Source organism: Panthera uncia, chromosome D2 (genome assembly GCF_023721935.1).
Source record: "Panthera uncia isolate 11264 chromosome D2, Puncia_PCG_1.0, whole genome shotgun sequence".
NCBI classification, from domain to species: Eukaryota; Metazoa; Chordata; class Mammalia; order Carnivora; family Felidae; genus Panthera; species Panthera uncia.
In genome coordinates, this window is record NC_064818.1 from 841,885 (window position 1) to 861,917 (window position 20,033).

Consider the following 20,033-nt stretch of genomic DNA (forward strand, 5'->3'; position numbering starts at 1 on the left):
CTATGTTCTCCTTACTTTCAAAGCCAGAGCCAGTACCCTATAATTTTATAATGCAAGCTTATTTCCTAAAGGGTGCCAACAGTAACAGTCTCCAAGGAAAGAGAGTAAAAGGACACAGAAGCCACCCGGATAGTGTTAGTGAGAAACAACTCATCCAAGGTCTGTGACAATGGAAATGATTTTGGGTTTTATTAGTTCTGAACAAAGTGCCAGAGATTACCAGAAAGGTAATATAAATAGCTCTTCACATAGTGTCTCAAGTTCCAGACTCTTTTCTCCTACATTCTTACAAGAATATACACGTTCCACTCTGCCAAGAGAAGTCATGTCCGTGAACAACCTGGTTATGACACTAAACTGCTTCTTTCCAAATGGCTCCCCTTGAAAAGCCTCAGTCATCTTTTCTACCCTTAGTTGATGTGCATTTACATAATCCATACCTACGCTGGCTTGATCCAAATTTATTTTGTAAAATAAATCTATTATGGTTATATTTACAAGGAAATCTGTTTAATGCAAATAATCAGTGTTTTGGAATAGGCATGACCTCATCTCTGTAGTAACAAGGTAACACTAATTTAACTGCTATAGCAGGACTGAGTAATTCTCTTTCAATAATGACCAAAAAAGAAGACAAAAACACCTCTTCCAATTAATGGAAAGGGAATAGAAACCAGTTTTCCTCCATAGACTGGTACTATATGTTATTTTAAAAATTTGTACCGAAAGACATTGCATTCTGTATCATTTTTGTTTTAAACTTGTTCCTTAGGCAGTGGTTGCTCTACATTTTAATTTTCCCATTAACCTGACTGAAATGAACAAAAGACTTTAATGGCCACCACCAAAGAAGACATACTGATGGCAAATAAACATATGAAAACATGCCCCCACATCATATGTCATCAGGGAAATGCAAGTTAAAACAACAATGAGATTCCACTACATACCTGATACAATGGGCAAAATCTGGGACACTGACAACAAATGTGCCATGGGGGTTGCAAAAGAGGACAGTCACTCCTGAAGACTGTTTCTTATGAAACTAAACATGCTTTAACCGTACAAAACAACAATCACACTCCTTGCCCTATACTCAGAGGAGCTAAAAACTTGTGTCCACACAAAAACTTGCTCACAAATGTTTATGGAATCTTTATTCATAATTGCTAAAACTTGTGACAACCAACATGTCCTTCAATAGGTGAATGGATATAAATTGTAATCCACCCAGACAATGGAATATTATTCAGTGCTAAGAGGAAACAACCATAAAGCCACAAAAAGACATGGAGAAATGCATATTACTAAGTGAAAGAAGTCATTCTGACAAGGCTGTGTACTGTGTGATTCCAACCATATGACATTCCGGAACAGGCAAAACTGTAGAGACGATAAAAATATCTGTGGTTGCTAGGAGTGGAGAGTAGGGTACGGATGGGTAGGCAGAACACACAGGATTTTAGGACATTTTAAATACTCTGTAATATTATAATGATGGTTATATCTCATTGTACATTTGTCCTCAACCATAGAATGTGCTACATCAAGAAACCTAAGTTAACTATGGACTTTGGGTGATTATGATGAATTCATGATGTAGGTTCATCCTTGATAATTAATGTACCATCTGGTGAGTGATGTTGATAATGGGGACAGCTATGCATGTTTGGGGGGGGGGTCCATATAGAAAATCTCTGTAATTCCCTTTCAACTTTGTTGTAAACCTAAAACTACTCTAAAATAATTCTTTTAAGGGGCATCTGGATGGCTCAGTCGGTTAAGCATCCAACTTTGGCTCAAATCATGATCTTGCAGTCCGTGAATTTGAACCCCATGTCGGGCTCTGTGCTAATAGCTCAGGGCCTAGAGCCTGCTTTGGATTCTGTGTCTCCCTCTCTCTTTGCCCCTCCCCCACTCACACTCTGTCAATCTCTCTCTCTCTCTTAAAAATAAATAAACATTAAAACAAGTTTTTGAAAATTCTTTTTAAAAAAGTCAAAAATAAATCTTTGTACTTTGTTTTCAGAAAGAAAGCAATCGAAATTTTAAAAAAAGCAATATCATGTATAATACCATCAAAAATGTTAAATACAGGAGCACCGAGGTTGCTCAAGTCAATTAAGTGTCTGACTCTTGATTTCAGTTCAGATCATGATCTCATGGTTCATATGATTGAGCCTTGCGTCGGGCTCTGCCCTGACAGTGTAGAGCCTGCTTGGGATTCTCTCTCACCCTCTCTCTCTCTGTCCCCTTCTCTCTCTCAAAAATAGAGAAATATTTTTTTTTTAAAGAAAATGTTAGGAAATAGAACCATGCACTGGAGAAGTCAAGATTGTTAAGGCATTAGGTCTTTCTAAATTCATGTATAAATTCAATGCAATACCAAACAAAATTCCAACATGCATATTTGTAGAATTTGATGTGATTTTAAAATTTATATAGAAATGCAAGGACATAGAACAATCAAAGCAACAGATAATAAGAAAACTGTTGGGAACTCACAGTACCTGATTTCCAGACTTGCTATAAAGCTAACGTAATCAAGACAATGTGATGGTGGCATAAATATGGGCAAACAGATTAATGGAACAGAAAGAGATACATGTATGGCCAACTCAATTTCAACAAAGTGAAAAGGCAATTCAGTGAAGAAGGGATAACCTTTTCAGCAAAGGGTGCTGAACAATTGTATGTCACTATGTAAAAAAAAAAAAAAAAAAGCTTCAAGCCATATTTCACACTATATACAGAAACTAACTAAAAAATGGTACATGGAGCCCAATATGAAGCTTAAAACTATGCATTTTCTAAAAGGATAAAAAGTCTTAGTGACCTTGGGTTGAACAAAGATGTTTTTAGAAATGGTATCAGAGCATCATCCATAAAAAAAAAAAAAATGATAAATTGTACTTTCTTCAGAGAATGAGAAGACCATCCACAGTCTGGGGAAATATTTTTTCAAATCATATGTCTAATAGAAATCACATATCCAGAACATATGAAGAATACTTTAAACTCAAAAATAAGAAAACAAACAACTAAAAAAAATGGAAAAAGATTTTGAACAGATAAGTTACCATAGAAGATCCAAGGGTGGCATACAAGAACAGGTTCAGCACTGTTAGTTACCAGAGAAATACAAATTAAATCCTTGCCATATTCCTGTCCACACTTATTAAAAGGTGACAGTAACGGAAAAAGAAAAAGAAAGGAAAGAAGCAAAACACACCGTCTGTACTGCGGGCAGAGGACTGTCCTTCACCCCTGCTGGGGGATAGCCTGAGAACAGATTGGCAGTTACTTCACAAAGCAAACATGCATGTGACGTATGATGCAGCCCTAAATACTTGCCCCAGAGAAGTGAGGGCTCTTGTTCACACACAGGCTCGTCTGTCCGTGGCAGTTTTATGTGTAACAGCCGAACTGTGGACAACCCCAATGCTCATTGACAGTGGGCGGCTGAACGTCCAGGAGAGTAACACTCACCAGTTCTAAGGAACAAACCATTGATGGTGGCAACAATGTACGTTAATCTAAAAATAATTATGCTAAGTGAAAGAAGCCAGAAAAAAAAAACATACTGTATGATTTTATTTACATCAAAATATAGAAAGTGCATATTAACCTGCAGTGACCGAAAGCAGGTCAGTGGCCACCTGAGAATGAGGACAAGGGGTGGGATCACAGGGACAGAACTTTAGGACCAAGACTATGAGCATGTTCCTCATGGTGACTGTGGTTATGATTCTACAAGTGTATGCTTAAGGCCAAAAACGTCAAATTGGACATTTAAATGGTGCAGTTTATTGAATATCAAGTATACCTGAATGAAGTTGTTAAAATTGTATAGTAAAGAAAATAAGTCAGAGGAATGAAGCCTCTTTTACAAAGTTATCCTAAGATTTGCCCTTCAATTATTGTACTTAAGCAAGAATATAACAAAATATAAACCCTTACTCTCTTTACTTATTTACAGAGGCTTTCCCTGGTATGGTTTGTACAATCCCTGCTCACTTGAGCTGATGTTTTAAAATTTAACATATTAATTTGCCTACATTATATAGTTTTAACTCAATGCTTTCTCCTAGTAAATTAATCATTACATTTCCTTTTTAGTTATTTTTTCATGGATAAAATTGAATACCTTCATATCATATTTGAGGGTAATCTTTCCCTCGTGAACATCAAATCTAATTATTTGTTATTTGCATTTAAAATAATTATTTTAATATGTGCTCTTGCCTAAGCACTTTGAAAATTACTCCTGTAAACATTTCTGTTTTATGTAAGTTTCTCTCCTGTGTGTTGAATATATATTATTACATAGTATTATGAGTTAAAAGGGGAATATGCAATTAACCCATATGCCTCCCATGAAACCCAGGCACCATGAAATAGTTCCACTCCAGGGCCCGTTGGATGTGGGACGGAGGCTTGCAGGGAACGCTGTCAGGTTCCGTGTTTCCCGGGAGTAGCAGGAGTGTTCGGGTTGGCCCGACCACGGAGTTACTGTGCCTTGATGGCATAAATGCTGCTCTGCGCTCCTTTCTGGTCTGTGCTGTTCATCACACTGTCTTCTGGCTTCCGTCATCCAGAAGGACCCGCAGTGGGGTGACCTTCTTTCTCTCCCCTCCGCCTACCCTTCAGGGGGGTCAGGTTAGCTTCTACTGCAAGTTCTCCTCTAATTCAAGGTGGAATGTAAAAAGTCCCACTCTGGTTTCACATCGTACCCATGTCCTCCAAACAAGTGTTTACCGGGAAAAAAAAAAAATTTAAATTTATTAGGTGTTTTTCAGTACTTTATAAACTGGACATTTATATTCCCGTTTAACTTCAGGTCTTTGTATTCATACTTTTATTTGTAGCCATCTCAAAGGGGTAGGGGAAGGTCCTGGATCTGTAATAAGTGGTGATAAATCAAGTATAGTCATTATGATGGACAAATGGTGACCTAGCTGAATTAAAGACAACAAAGTGTTTTCTTTCTGTGCCTTCCACTGTGCTGTGTGTCATACGTGTGCTAGACTTTATCAACTATACTGTGCTGAGAAATATGGGCTTTAGAATCCCCTCCCAGTGCTGTTCCAGATAAGAACCAGCCAAAGCAGGGACTTGTGCAGAGTTTTAGAGGAAATTGAGCAGCAATTATTATTACGTGAAGACCTTCATGGTCAGGCTTGGGGTGGGGGGATGCGGTTGGTACAAATGTGCCCGGGCAGGTTCTGACTCGCTCCAGCTTGCTTCTGTCCACATCCACTCCTTTTGTCCCAGTGGCCTGCCCCACCGGGCTGGCCCCCTGACTGTGGGCCCCCGCAGAGGCCAGAAGCCTCTCTGCCCATGGGCAACAACCTTCCACAAACCCTCCAACCTCTGCTCAGGATCCCACCTGTGCAGCTACCAGTGCATGGCAGACTTCCCTGCAAACATCAGCTGTCTGTCCAAACCGGCAGGTTAATGCGGTGGGCTCTCCCCTGATGCTCTGACTCCCCCTTCTAGACCTTTACTTGACCAGCTTCTTCCACAGCCTTTTAAAGTCTAAGCCTTACAAAAACTATCTCATATTCCAGGCATCAGTTGCTACAGGCAGATACTGATACTGTTTTGAAACAGCAACAATTATCTTTTTGTTTATGGATTTGAGATTTGGGACAGATTTCACTGGGACAGCTCACCTCTGCTCCACAAAAATATCTGGGCCCTCAATCAGAATAACTCAAACATCTAGGTGCCAGGAATAGTTTGGGCTCAGTTAGGCACCCGTTTCTCTCACGTAACCTCAGACCCCACCAGGTGGTACCTCTCACTGCTCTTTGGGTCTCCAAGAATGATTGTTTCAAGTAAGAGGAATGGAAGTCACCAATCTCTAAGGCCTGGACCCCGAAACTAGAATATGTCACCCTTGCCCTGTTCTAGTGGTCAAAACATTCAGAGAAGATCTAAATTCAGGAGGAGACACATACATCCAAACTCCAGGAAAGCAGTGTCTAAGAATTTGTGGCCAGATTTAATCTGCCACGGGTCATACTATGGTCCTGCGCCAGGAGAGTTTACAAAGAGCTTGTAAGAGAGCCAAGAATCAAACCAACGTCCCGCAGGGTGGGGAGCCCGCCTTGGGAAGCTTGTGAAGTGAGTGCCCGGCAACATGCATACAAGTTTACATATGTTCTCATTTCATGAAAATCGTTGAAACTGACACATCAAGATTTGTTAGAGGTGAAAATATTCTGGCTCAAACATTAACTTGTTGGCAGCCATACGGGTAGTCAGCGAAGGAAGGCGAGCTCCAGGCGGGGCTCCTCAGGGCAGGAACCTCTTGTGATCCGTCCTTCTGCATAGACTTTCCATCCACAGGGTCTGCTGTAGCGGAATAACCAGCAAGATGCCTCCTCCAGAGAGCAGGAGGAGACTCCAGACCCGCATCATGTCCTCTGAAAATAAATGTTTGACATTCTCTCCCCTTGCAGAAGATTAGTGTGAGGTCATTTCCTTTCTGTCTCAGAGAGGTTTCCCTTCCTCTGGGAAATGTAGGTGACTCCAAGCCTTGTGGTCCCCTGCCTCCCCACCCCCATCCCAGTCACAGGACACAGATGACCACCCACCCGAGGAAAGTGAAGGTCTGCGAAAGAGACCCCACGGAAAGTCACTCAAATGTGAAGTTCAAGGATTTGATACCTGCCTGTACCAACTGGTAGTAAAAACTATACTAACCTTCTCAGCTTCCCTCAGTTTTAAAAATTTAATTTAACTTTTTTAACTTACATCCAAGTTAGTTAGCATATAGTGCAACAATGATTTCAGGGGTAGATTCCTTAATGCCCCTTGCCCATTTAGCCCATCCCCCCTCCCAAAACTCCTCCAGTAACCCCCTGTTCTCCATATATAAGGCTCTCTTATGTTTTGTCCCCCTCCATGTTTTTATATGATTTTTGCTACCCTTCCCTTATGTTCATCTGTTTTGTCTCTTAAGGTCCTCGTATGAGGGAAGTCATATTTGTCTTTCTCTGACTAATTTCACTTAGCATAACACCCTCCAGCTCCATCCACATGGTTGCAAATGGCAAGATTTCATTCTTTTTGATTGCTGAGTAATACTCCATTTTATATATAAACCACATCTTCTTTATCCATTCATCCATTGATGGACATTGGGCTCTTTCCATACTTTGGCTGTTGTTGATAGTGCTGCTATAAACATGGGGGTGCATGTGCCCCTTTGAAACAGCACACCTGTACTTCTTGGATAAATACATAGTAATGCAGTTCCTGAGTCATAGGGTAGTTCTATTTTTAATTTTTTGAGAAATCTCCACACTATTTTCCAGAATGTCTGCATCAGTTTGCATTCCCACCAGCAGTGCAAAAGGGATCCTCTTTCTCCACATCCTCACCAACATCTGTTGTTGCCTGAGTTGTTAATGTGAGCCATTCTGACAGGTGTGAGGTGGTAACTCATTGTGGTTTTGACTAGTATTTCCCTGATGATGAGTGATTTCGAGCATTTTTTCATGTGTCAGTTGGCCATCTGGTTGTCTTCTTTGGAGAAGTGTCTATTCGTGTCTTTTGCCATTTCTTCACTGAATTATTGGTTTTTTGGATGTTGAGTTTGATAATTTCTTTATAGATTTTGGATATTAGCCCTTTCTCTGATATGTCATTTGCATATATCTTCTCCCATTCTGTCAGTTGCCTTTTAGTTTTGCTGATTGTTTCCTATGCTGTACAGAAGCTTTTTATTTTGATGAGGTCCCAATAGTTCATTTTTGCTTTTGTTTCCCTTGCCTCTGGAGATGTGTTGAGTAAGAAATTGCTGTGGCCAAAGTCAAAGAGGTTTTTGCCTGCTTTCTCCTCAAGGGTTTTGATGGCTTCCTGTCTTATGTTGATGTCTTTCATCCATTATGAGTTTATTTTTGTGTATGGTGTAAGAAAGTGGTCCGGGTTCATTCTTCTGCATGTCGCTGTCCAGTTTTCCCAGCACCACTTGCTAAAGCACCACTTTATTCCATTGGATATTCTTTCCTGCTTTGTCAAAGATTAGTTGTCCATACATTTATGGATCCATTTCTGGGTTTTCTATTCTGTTCCATGATGTCTGTTTTTGTGCCAGTACCAGACTGTTTTGTGCCAGTCTTGATGATTACAGCTTTGTAATACAGCTTAAAGTCCAGGATTGTGATGCCTCCTGCTTTGGTTTTCTTTTTCAAGATTGCTTTGGCTATTTAGAGTGTTACTTGTTCCATACAAATTTTAATGTTATTTGTTCTAGCCCTGTGAAGAATGCTGGTGTTATTTTGATAGGGATTGCATTGAATATGTAGATTGCTTTGGATAGTATTGACATTTTAACAATATTTGTTCTTCCTATCCAGGAGCATGGAATATTTTTCCATTTTTTTATGTGCCTTTTTCAGTTTCTTTCATAGCTTTCAATAGTTTTCTATGTATGGATTTTTCTCTTCTTTGGTTAAATATATTCCTAGATATTTTACGGTTTTGGTACAATTGTAAGTGGGATAGATTCCCTGATTTCTCTTTCTGTTTCTTCATTATTGGTGTATAAGAATGCAACCAATTTCTGTGCATTGATTTTATATCCTGCAACTTTGCTGAATTCGTGTATCAGCTCTAGCAGATTTTTGGTCGAATCTTTTGTTTTTCCATATAGAGTATCATGTAATCTGCAAAGAGTGAAAGTTTGACCTCTTCCTGGCCAATTTGGATGCCTTTTATTTCTTTATGTTGTATAATTGCTAAGGCTAAGACTTCCAATACTATGTTGAATATCAGTGGTGAGAGTGGACACCTCTGTCTTGTTCCTGACCTTAGGGGAAAAGCTCTCAGTTTTTCCCCTTTGAGGATGATATTAGCAGTGGGTCTTTGATATATGGCTTTAATGATCTCGAAGTATGATTCTTCTAGCCCTACTTTCTTGAGTGCTTTTATCAAGAAAGGATGTTGTATTTTGTCAAATGGTTTCTCTGCATCTATTGAGAGGATCATGTGGTTCTTGTCTTTCTTTAAATGATGTGATGAATCACATTGATTGTTTTGAGAATATTGAACCAGCCCTGCATCCCAGGTATAAATCCGACTTGGTCGTGGTGAATAATTTTTTCTAATGTATTGTTGGATCCGGTTTGCGAATATCTCGTTGAGGATATTTGCATCCATGTTCATCAGGGAAATTGGTCTATTTTTCTCCTTTTTAGTGGGGTCTTTGCCTGGTTTTGAAATCAAGGTAATGCTGGCTTCATAGAATGAGTTTGGAAGCTTTCCTTCCATTTCTAATTTTTGAAACAGCTTCAAGAGAATAGGTGTTAACTCTTTCTTAAATGTTTGGTAGAATTCCCCTGGAAAGCCATCTGGCCCTGGACTCTTGTTTCTTGGGAGATTTTTGATTACTAATTTGATTTCTTTACTGGTTTATGGGTCTGTTCAAATATTCTATTTCTTCCTGTTTCAGTTTTGGTAGTGCATGTTTCTAGGAATTTGTCCATTTCTTCAAGATTGCGCATTTTATTGGCATATAATTGCTCATAATATTCTCTTATTGTTGTTTGTATTTCTGCTGTGTTGGTTGGTTGTGATCTCTCCTCTTTCATTCTTGATTTTATTTATTTGGGTCCTTTCCTTTTTCTTTTGATCCAACTGGCTAGTGTTTTATCAATTGTGTGAATTCTTTCAAAGAACCAGCTTCTGGTTTCATTGATCTGTTCTACTGTTTTTTATTTGTTTGTTTGTTTTGATTTTGGCTTTGATAGCATTGATTTCTGTTCTACTCTTTATGTTACTCTTTCCTGTTTTCTGCTGGTTTGGGGCTTTATTTGCTGTTCTTTTTCCAGTTCTTTAAGGTGTAAGTTTAGGTTGTGTACCTGAGATCTTTCTTCCTTCTTTAGGAAGGCCTAGATTCCTATATATTTCCCTCTTATGACAGCCTTTGCTGTATCCCAGAGGTTTTGGACTGTGGTGTTATCATTTTTAATTGGCTTCTATGTAGTTTTTAATTTCCTCTTTAACTTCTTGGTTAGCTCATTCATTCTTTAGCAACATGTTCTTTAGTCTCCAATATTTGTTATCTTTCCAAATTTTTTCTTGTGGTTGATTTCAAGTTTCATAGTGTTCTGGTCTGAAAATATGCATGGTATGATCTCAATCTTTTTGTATTTGTTGAGGGCTGATTTGTGTCCCAGTATGTGATCTATTCTAGAGAACATTCCATGTGCACTGGAGAAGAATGTGTATTCTGATGCTTTAGGATGAAATGTTCTGAATATATCTGTTAAGCCCAGCTGGTCCAGTGTATCATTCAAATCCATTGTTTCCTTGTTGATTTTCTGTTTAGATGATCTGTCCATTGCTGTAAATGGGGTGTTGAAGTCCTCTATTATTATGGTATTATTATCAATGAGTTTATTTATGTTTGTGATTAATTGATTTATATACTTGGGTTCCTCCACATTTGGAGCAGAAATGTTTACAATTGTTAGGTCTTCTTGGTGAATAGACCCCTTGGTTATAATATAATGCACTTCTGCATGTCTTGATACAGTATTTTAAAGTCTAGATTGTCTGATATAAGTATGGCTACTCCGGCTTTCTTTTGTTGACCATTAGCATGATAGATGGTTCTCCATCCCCTTATTTTCAATCTGCAGGTGTCTTTAGGTCTAAAGTGGATCTCTTATAAACAGCATACAGATGGATCTTGTTTTCTTATCCATTCTGTTACCCTATGTCTTTTGATTGGAGCATTGAGTCCATTGACATTTAGAGTGAGTACTGAAAGATATGAATTTATTGCCATTATGTTGCTTGTAGAGTTGGAGTTTCTGGTGGTGTTCTCTGGTCTTTTCTAATCTTTGTTGCTTTTGATATTTATTTATATCTATATCTATATCTATATCTATATCTATATCTATTCTTATTTTCTCCCCTCAGAGAGTCCCCCTTAAAATTTCTTGCAGGACTGGTTTAGTGGTCACAAACTCCTTTAATTTTGTTTGTCTGGGAAACTTTTTATCTCTCCTTCTATTTTGAATTACAGCCTTGCTGGATAAAGAATTCGTGGCTGCATATTTTTCTGATTCAGCACATTGAATATATCCTGCCACTCCTTTCTGGCCTGCCAAGTTTCTGTGGATGAGTCTGCTGCAAACATGATCTGTCTTCCCTTGTAGGTTAGGGACTTTTTTGTTTCCCTTGCTGCTCTCATGATTCTCTCCTTGCCTGACTATTTTGTGAATTTGACTATGATATGCCTTGTTGATGGTCGGTTTTTGTTGTCCTCTGTGTTTCCTGGATTTTGATGTCTGTGTCTTTCCCCAGGTTAAGATAGTTTTCTGCTATGATTTGCTCACATAACCCTTCTACCCCTATTTCTCTCTCTTCCTCTACTGGGACCCCTATGATTCTGATGCTGTTCCTTTTTAATGAGTCACTGATTTCTCTAATTCTTAAATCATGCGCTCTTGCCTTAATCTCCCTCTTTTTTCTGCTTCATTATTCTCCATGAGTTTATCCTCAAATCGCTGATTCTCTGTTCTGTCTCATCCGTCCTTGCCATTGTGGCATCCATTTGAGATTGCAGCTCAGTTTTAGCATTTTTTACTTCATCCTTACTAGCTTTTACTTTTATGTCTCCATTAAGGGATTCTAATCTATTTTCAACACCAGCTAGTATTCGTTTTGTTGTGATTCTAAATTCTGGTTCAGACATCTTGCTTGTATCTGTGTTGGTTTAATCCCTGGCTGTCATTTCTTCCTTCTTTTTCTTTAGGGGTCAATTCCTTTGTTTTGTCCTTTTTGAAGGAAAAGTAATTGATAAGGGAAACAAATTAAAATTAAAATTAAAAAATTTAAAACAACACACAAAAATCAAGTAAATGATGCTAGATCCTAGGTGTGTTTTGGTCTGGCTATTGAAAGGAGCTTTATAGATTATATTAAAAAGGGAAAGGTAAGAAAAGAATAAAAAAGGTAAAATGTTTGAAAATTTGAAAAAATGAATACAATGAAATAGGATAAAATGAAATGATGGAAGTAAATTAGAATTTATAAAATTTACAAAAAAGTAAAAAATATAGTAGAAAAAATTAAAGCAAAATATTTTATTTTATTTTTTATTATTTTTTTTTAATGTTTGTTTATTTTTGAGACAGAGAGAGACAGAGCATGAACGGGGGAGGGTCAGAGAGAGAGGGAGACACAGAATCTGAAGCAGGCTCCAGGCTCTGAGCTGTCAGCACAGAGCCCGACGCGGGGCTCGAACTCACGGACTGTGAGATCATGACCTGAGCCGAAGTCGGACGCTCAACCGACTGAGCCACCCAGGCGCCCCAAAGCAAAATATTTTAATAAAAATTAAAAATAAAAATAATTTTTTTAATCTTCTGTATTCAAGAAAAAGAAAAGAAACAAAAAAGAGATAAAAAAAAATTGAATAGATGGGCCAGCGAACAAACTGAAATACAATTGAAATTACATCATTTTCCCACAGAAGTCAAACTATGAAGCCCTTTATAGTCCGTGAACTAAGCAGGCAGAGAGACTTGTGGTGTTCATGAAAAGTGAGGTTGGCCCAGGCTCCGTTCTCCACTAGAAGGTGCTTCTTAGCTTACTGGGGTGGATTGTTGTGGTGCTTGTAGGTGCCTGCGCGCATGCGCGGGAGGATTAAAAATGATGTCACCCAGCTACCCAGTCTCTAGTATCGGAACTCTGTTCTCCCCCACCAACAATCATGCACCCATCCTTTGTCTCTGGCTTCCACCCACTCCCACTTTTACATTGTCCATGACCAAGCCCAGGCAGCACCTCCCTCCTTTTATCTCAGATGTGACTGTGTTTCCTGACCCCTCTTTCTGAGGGACCGGCTTTGACCCACTCTGACCCTCTAGGGGAGGTTCTCACTGAGCAAAGGCCGGGTGCGTTTACAGGACTGTGCTGCTGCTGATGCCTGGGGACTGTAGCTGGGTACCAGCCCACCCCAGAAACTGTTTGCGTGATCGTGTAGCAGCATCATTTCAGGGATTATGGAAAATCACAACACACATCTGGGACAACACACCCTTAGTGACCTTGTTCCAGCAACGGCAAATGTGGCTGTTCTCCAGAGACTGCTGGTACCTTTGCCTGTGGGGTGGCTTCACACCCTCTACCAGATGTCCTTCCAGCAGCAGAACTGCTTCTCCCCACATGGCCTGAGGACCTCCCAGCCCTCACTCTGCTCCTGGGAATTCACCCTTCCCACCATAGCACTGCCAGGTATTGAGCTGTAGAGTTTCAGACTCTGCGCTTCCCTGTTTATAGAGTCTTAATGGAATTTAAACCCTCTCCTTTTTCCTTTCTCCTTTTTTTCTTCAGATTCTGTGGCTGTTTCCACTTTTGCACTTTCTCTCCAGCTGCTTTTGGGGTGGGGTGCTTTTCACATACTCTCCCCCCATCTCTGTCCTCTCTCCACAAGCAAACACAGCTCCCTGCCCTCTGTGGCTTCTCTCTCTCCCAGTTCACCTCTCCGCACCATGTTCTGTGGTTCAGGTTGTACACATTGTTGTGTTAATCCTCAAATCAGTTTTCTAGGTGTGCAGGATGGTTTAGTGTTGATCTGGCTGTATTTCATGGACATGAGACGCAAAGAACACCCTCCGTGCTATTCTGCTATCTTGACCCCCTCCCATAATTATTAAATTATTAAAATAATAACAATAATTCTCTTTGCTATGTTGCATTATCCTCTTATCTGAAGATTTTCGGGACAGCTACCACTGCATATGTTTTAGGACCATATGCAGAAATTTTTCTCAGGACATTTGCCTAACTACCAGAAATCTTAAAGCCAGGTTGATATCCCAACGCCCAACCCTCAAACATATTTGTACAAATCAAGACAGGCTAGATTATTCCGCAGTAGGAAAGACATCAACATTTCAGGGTTTAATGAGACAATAGCTCATCCCTTGCTCCCACGAAGGACACTATAGACTCTACAAAAGCTATAAGCCATACGCTGTGATCATTTCAAGCTGCACTGATGTTATAGTTCTCTTTCTGGAGCTAATTCGTACTGTATCTCCAACCAATTATTACCATCTCCTCCCAATGTAAAGTTCAGGGGCATAATGTTGCTAGCTTGAAATCAAGAGTCATTTACACCTCAGAAATCAGCAAATGCTAATAGAATTTTGTTTTCTTGTTTCAGAAAGCTGGTTGCTGAACATTTTTACCAGCACACTATATTAATGAACACTTTCATGAGCTTCCTTGCAAAGTAAGAACATGGAAATTTACACACTGGATTTTAAATGCTTCCAGGTAGAATTTAAATGATTCAAAGTAGATAAAGTTATAGAGGTACTATTTTAGGTGGGGCTTATAGGGAAAGCCTGTCTGCAAGAGGCATAATTTAAAGAAGGAGGAGATCCACGTGGCCAAGGGGGAAACGACAAATGCACAGTCTCTGAAGTATGTCTGAGAGATAGCAGGGATGCAGCATGGCCAGAGAATTATTTGAAGAGTGGTCAGAGATGAGGTTCAAGAAGTGGCCAAAAGTGGGTTCACATAGGGCTTCATACATTTAAGTAAGAGATCTGGACCTCGTTATGAGTGAAATTCACTTGACAGTGTTGAGGGGGAATGACATTATGTGACTTCAGATCTTAACTGTTGTTTATAACTGGCCTTTTAGAGAATGGCATCTCTGTTTCTGGATTAAGCAGTGGCAGGATGGCAAGCATAATTTCGTGGGCAGCAAACCCTGGAGAAAGAGCTGGGTTTGGAGGGCACAAGCACAGGAAATTCACAAGCTCAGTTCTCTGTAACTGTCAGACCAGCATCTGAGTGTTGTGCAGAAACAGGAAACCAGATATGTTGATATATTTTATTCATATATGTTGGCCTACTTTAGTTTGAGCAATACACTGTGATGAGAATAGAAACCAGAAAGATGCTGAACATTTGTGCAAGTGGCAAGATTTGTATGCGGTATATTTAAGACAATTTCCTGCACTGACCTTCACAGAAAGGGAAAAAGATTGAATCCAATAAGCTTGGAAACTCAGTGGCTCTGAGGCCATTCAATCAGGATAATAGACTATTTCAGGTATGTCCTTGAATAAGTACACAGAATGAGTAACCCTATTAAAGAATGCATCCACCCCTGGAGTCCAGTTTGGGCTCTGACTGGTATGCCTTCTCAGATCCTCCTCGAAGAATATTTTCTCTCATTTAAATTTTTTTCCTCCAGGTGCCATCACCTATTTATTCCATTTATGTGGATTTTACTTATGAAAATCTTTTAAGGCTTTGTGTAGGGACCATTTTTTTAACTCAGTGGATTAATGGGCAAAATATGTGCAAATCCTGTTTACCCCAAAATAACCTTCTACTAGTGCTGTCTCTTCCAGCAAATCATGAAGTATTTTTGGTGCTTTGGTAACAATACAACTTACTCGACTGTTACAAATTGCTGTTTTCCCAGAGACTTCTGAGGATATTCCCAAGGTTTGTTTTTATTTGTGATATTTTCATATGATGGACAGATCCACGAGTATTATCTGTAGTTATCCACTTTAATTGAGTACAATTCTGAAGGATAATTTTGGTTTTCAGACTTTCCAAACACTGAAGGCATAATTCTCTCTGTGGTGAGGGAGGTAACAGAGTCCTTCCTTCACTTGCATCTGTCTGTGCAGATGGAGCTGGGAATACATCCGTCTTCCTGAAGAGCCACAGCCCTCACTGTCTATGGTATGGAAGCTCATGCATGTGAGAATCAACTGGCTCTTGTTGGAGGCTTACGCTCATTTTCCTATTTGGCCCCTCATTCTTGCTTTTTAATCCAAACACTGTCTTTTCTCTCTGTAAGTCTTTGTTTTTAAGTGTAAATTAATAAGAATAATGGATATTGGAGTTGGTTTTTATTAGTAAATGTCAACATAATTGAAGAAACGATAAGCTGACATTAATTCATTAATTCTAAGTGCCTTTAATGCTATTTTATTTCTGAAATCAACCCTATGGCGTGATTAGTATTAACATTATATTATAAATACTATAATGCAGGCATACGATTAAATTGGTTATAGTTCACACAGGTAGGGTATTGAAGAGTCCTAATGGGAACCCAGGAAATTGACACTAAAACATTTCTTAGCCATTAGCGTTTACTGCTTTACTTCATACTTTGCTGGGATGGACATCAGACATAGGCAGAAAATCAACTAACTCTCATATATCGTGAAGAAATCTGGCAACATATAGATGCTAATAAATCATGTTTTGCCAAGCTTCTTACTCTGTCAAGTGCCACACCAATGCTTTGGCAAAATAGTTTATTTCCTGACTTCAAAATCAGTACAATAGCTGATTCTTCCATTAAAGTAACTCTTCCTGGCTTTCAGTAACACCTAGACATTCCTACACGTTTGTTCATGGTGGGCTTCACTCTCTCTCTAAAATTCATGTTGTCCTTTCACACTCTTGCTGTCTTGCTTTAGTTCGGTAAAAAGAACAGCAGCCCCAATGGACTGAAAAGCCCCAGCACCTATTAGTCTTACCCTGCCATTGCCTGAGTGGCCACACAGCTGGACCCTGGTGTCGTGTTGAACATAGACAAATCCGCAGAGCAGCAGCTCAGACAGAACCACTCCATCACTGTGATGCATCGAGAAAAAAAATGAGAGTGCTCTCTAATCATATAAATAAGAACATGGCTGATATCTTGGCTGTGGCCCCCATCACCCATCACATGGGTAGCCTAGCGTCACCCCACCAAGCATTTAGAGAAGATTTATTCCAGAACCAGTCATGGGCTTATCCCCATATCCAGAACATCCTATCCAAGTCCAAGACCCACTTCCTTGAGCTTATTTGGACGAGATGCCTTGGAGTCCAAGAGGAAGAGACACAGTTGGAAGTGAGAACTGAGGGTGTGCTGAGGAAAGCTCCATCTCATACACATCTGTGCTTCTAATGGCCCCATAATGTTACCAGCCCTAAAGCTAAATGATTTTTATGTATGTAGCTTATTATCTGACTCCTTTTGAGTCAGATATCCATACTGGTCCAGTCAGCTGTGGCCAAGAGGTGTTAAGTCACATAGTCCGGATGTGCTTAAGAGAAGATACTCGTGAGTGAGCTCCCTGCCTCCCAAAGTATGCTGTACAAAAGGGGTGCCTTCCACAGAGGACTGGGGTGCTGTGGAGACTCCTCTAGGACCCAGTGGGAATATCAGGGAGCGTGAAGCACTCGACTTGACTCAAATTTACTTCAGTCAAAGACATCTACCCTTTTATTTACTTTGTAAGACATCCTCATAATATTTTATTTGAACAATGGGTTTTGGCACACGCAAAAAATAAATCACTACTCTAAGAAAAATTGATGTTCTGTCCACTATTCTTGATTCCATCTCATAAATGTATAAACCATGATAGTAGATTAAGGTTCATTTGAAAATGATATATTAATAGAAGTCTTAAATTCAGAGTTATAAAATGAAGTCTTAATAACTCAAGAATACAAAAGTCAATATACTCGCCACTGCATTTTGCTTAGAGAGACACATACATTTCCCATTACAGATGGTCAACACAGCGCAGCCATATTTCATTTCCAGTATTATAGAATCTCATGTTAAATTTAGTAGAATACAGATGTGTATATACTCAACTGTATGAGTACAGGAAATTAAATATATACATATATGATTTATTAACACATGGCTATATTCTTTTATATCACTATAGCTATGTATCCATATATTGCCAAAGTCAAATAAGATTGATTGTGAAACTACCAAGCCCCATGATATTTCAGTGTAAAACAACCTGATTCAGATATATAATCAGGAGAAATAAATTCAAGAAAGTGAGAAAAGCAGATGAAAATATAACCATGAGAATGATTTCACTGCTGTATTCTCTTCATTACCTGGGGAGTTGTTGGGATGTAAGACAACTATGCAGGACCAGCTATTCAGATGCACAGACATATTACATGTGTGTATTAAATACATATACATTATATATTATACATATTATATGTATGTATTTATGTAGTATATGTATATAAAGGACACATACATATTTTCCTAATAGCACTATTCATAACAGTCCCAAGTTGGAAACAGACCTGAAGTTTGCAATAGTGATATATTCAGACAATGCATCACTCACAAACCAGGCAACATTTCCTAATGGTGGTAGAGGTCAGCTTCACTCCCTGGAGGGCAGTCACAAAGGGGGCCAGAGGGCAAATTCTTGGGTGCTAGTGATTTTCTATTTCTTGATTTTTGTTGTAGTCCCCTGGCTATGTTCACCTTGTGAAATTGATTTGTATACTTTTCTACACATGTGTTATGTTTCAAAACAATTATTCAAGTGGTATAAATTTGTATTTTTCTAACTCCTGACGATGCCAGATATCTTTTATGTGCTCATTTGACATCCATAAGTCTCTATTAGTGAACTGTGTCTTCATTTCTTTTTCCCATGTTTAATTAGGATTGTTTACTTCTAGGTCATTTAGTTTTGAGAGTGCTTTATATATGCTATATCCTAAATCTTTACCAGATATGTGGTTAAAATACTTTATTTTGTACTCAACAGCCTGTCTCTTTATAATTTTAATGTTGTCTTTCACAGAGGAAAAAAAATAATTGTTATAGTCCAAGTTTCATTTTTTTCCTTTATGATTGTGCATTTTTTGTCAAGTCTAAAGATTTTCTCCTATGCTCTTATTTCCTAAAAGTTTTTATAGCTTTTATACTTTACATTTAACTCTGTGATCCATTTTATACAAATTGTGGTACTTTTTGCCAATGGACACCCATCCATCTATGATGGAACCATCATAGTTTGTTGAAAAGGCTATCTTTCTTCCATTAAGGTACTTTTGCACATTTGTCAAATATCAGTTGGGCATATTTATATGGGTCTATTTCTGGGTTCTGGGTTCCACTGATTTTTGGGTTTCTTCCATGTCAAACCACATAGTCTTGATTAATATAGTATTATAGTAAGTCATGAAATTTGATAGACTAATTTTCCCTCTTTAGTCTTCTTTTTCAACTGCCATGCAACGTACCGATTATATTCCTGGGAATTTATCCCCAGGAAGTAAAGATTTATGTTCACACAAAAACCTTAACATGAATGTTAGAACAGTTTGACTTTTAATAGTCAAAATGTGGAATCGGCTCTGATGTCCTTTAACATTAAACAAACTGCAGCAGACGACATCTCAGCAATTAAACATAAACAAACAAAATGAACTACTGATGCACCCAAAACACTAGATGAATTTTCTGAGAATATACTGAATGAAAAAGCCAATCATTAAGGGTCATTTAGTGCATTAGTCCCTTTATATAACATTATTAAAATTACCAAAGTATACAAGTGAAGAAGAGTAGAGGTTGTCAGGGTTTAAGGAGGGTTGAGGGTGGCTGAGAAGTAGGTGTGGCTATAAAAGCACAACATGAGGGTCCCTTGTAACGAGGAAAATACTCTTCATCTTGACTGCCTCCGTATTGATATGTTGCTTGTGCTACTGTATGGCAATAATGCAAGGTGTTACTACTCTGGGAGAAACTGGGTAGAGGGTACATGAGATGTTTCTTTTCTTTTTCTTAAAATAGCAGGTGAATCTATAATTGCCCTGAAATTAACAAAACAAAATGTGCCAGTGCAAACTAAAAAGGGGAGGAGAGAGACACCAGAATATAGAATGTGAATAGAGAATGAATATTATAAGATATATGATATAAAAGTAAAAGAGTTTCTAGTGAGGAATGACCAGTAGTGCCCGACTGCAAAATCAGTGACCATAGGGACCGTTTCCATGGATTTGCTATTATAGTACCAGCTGTAGCCTAATGATCAACAGCAAGGGCCCACTGTGGAAATATTACTTTAAAATACTGAATAAATGGGGGCGCCCGGGTGGCTCAGTTGGTTGAGCGTCTGACTTCGGCCCAGGTCATGATATCACAGTTTGTGAGTCTGAGCCCCGCGTCGGACTCTGGGCTGACAGCTCGG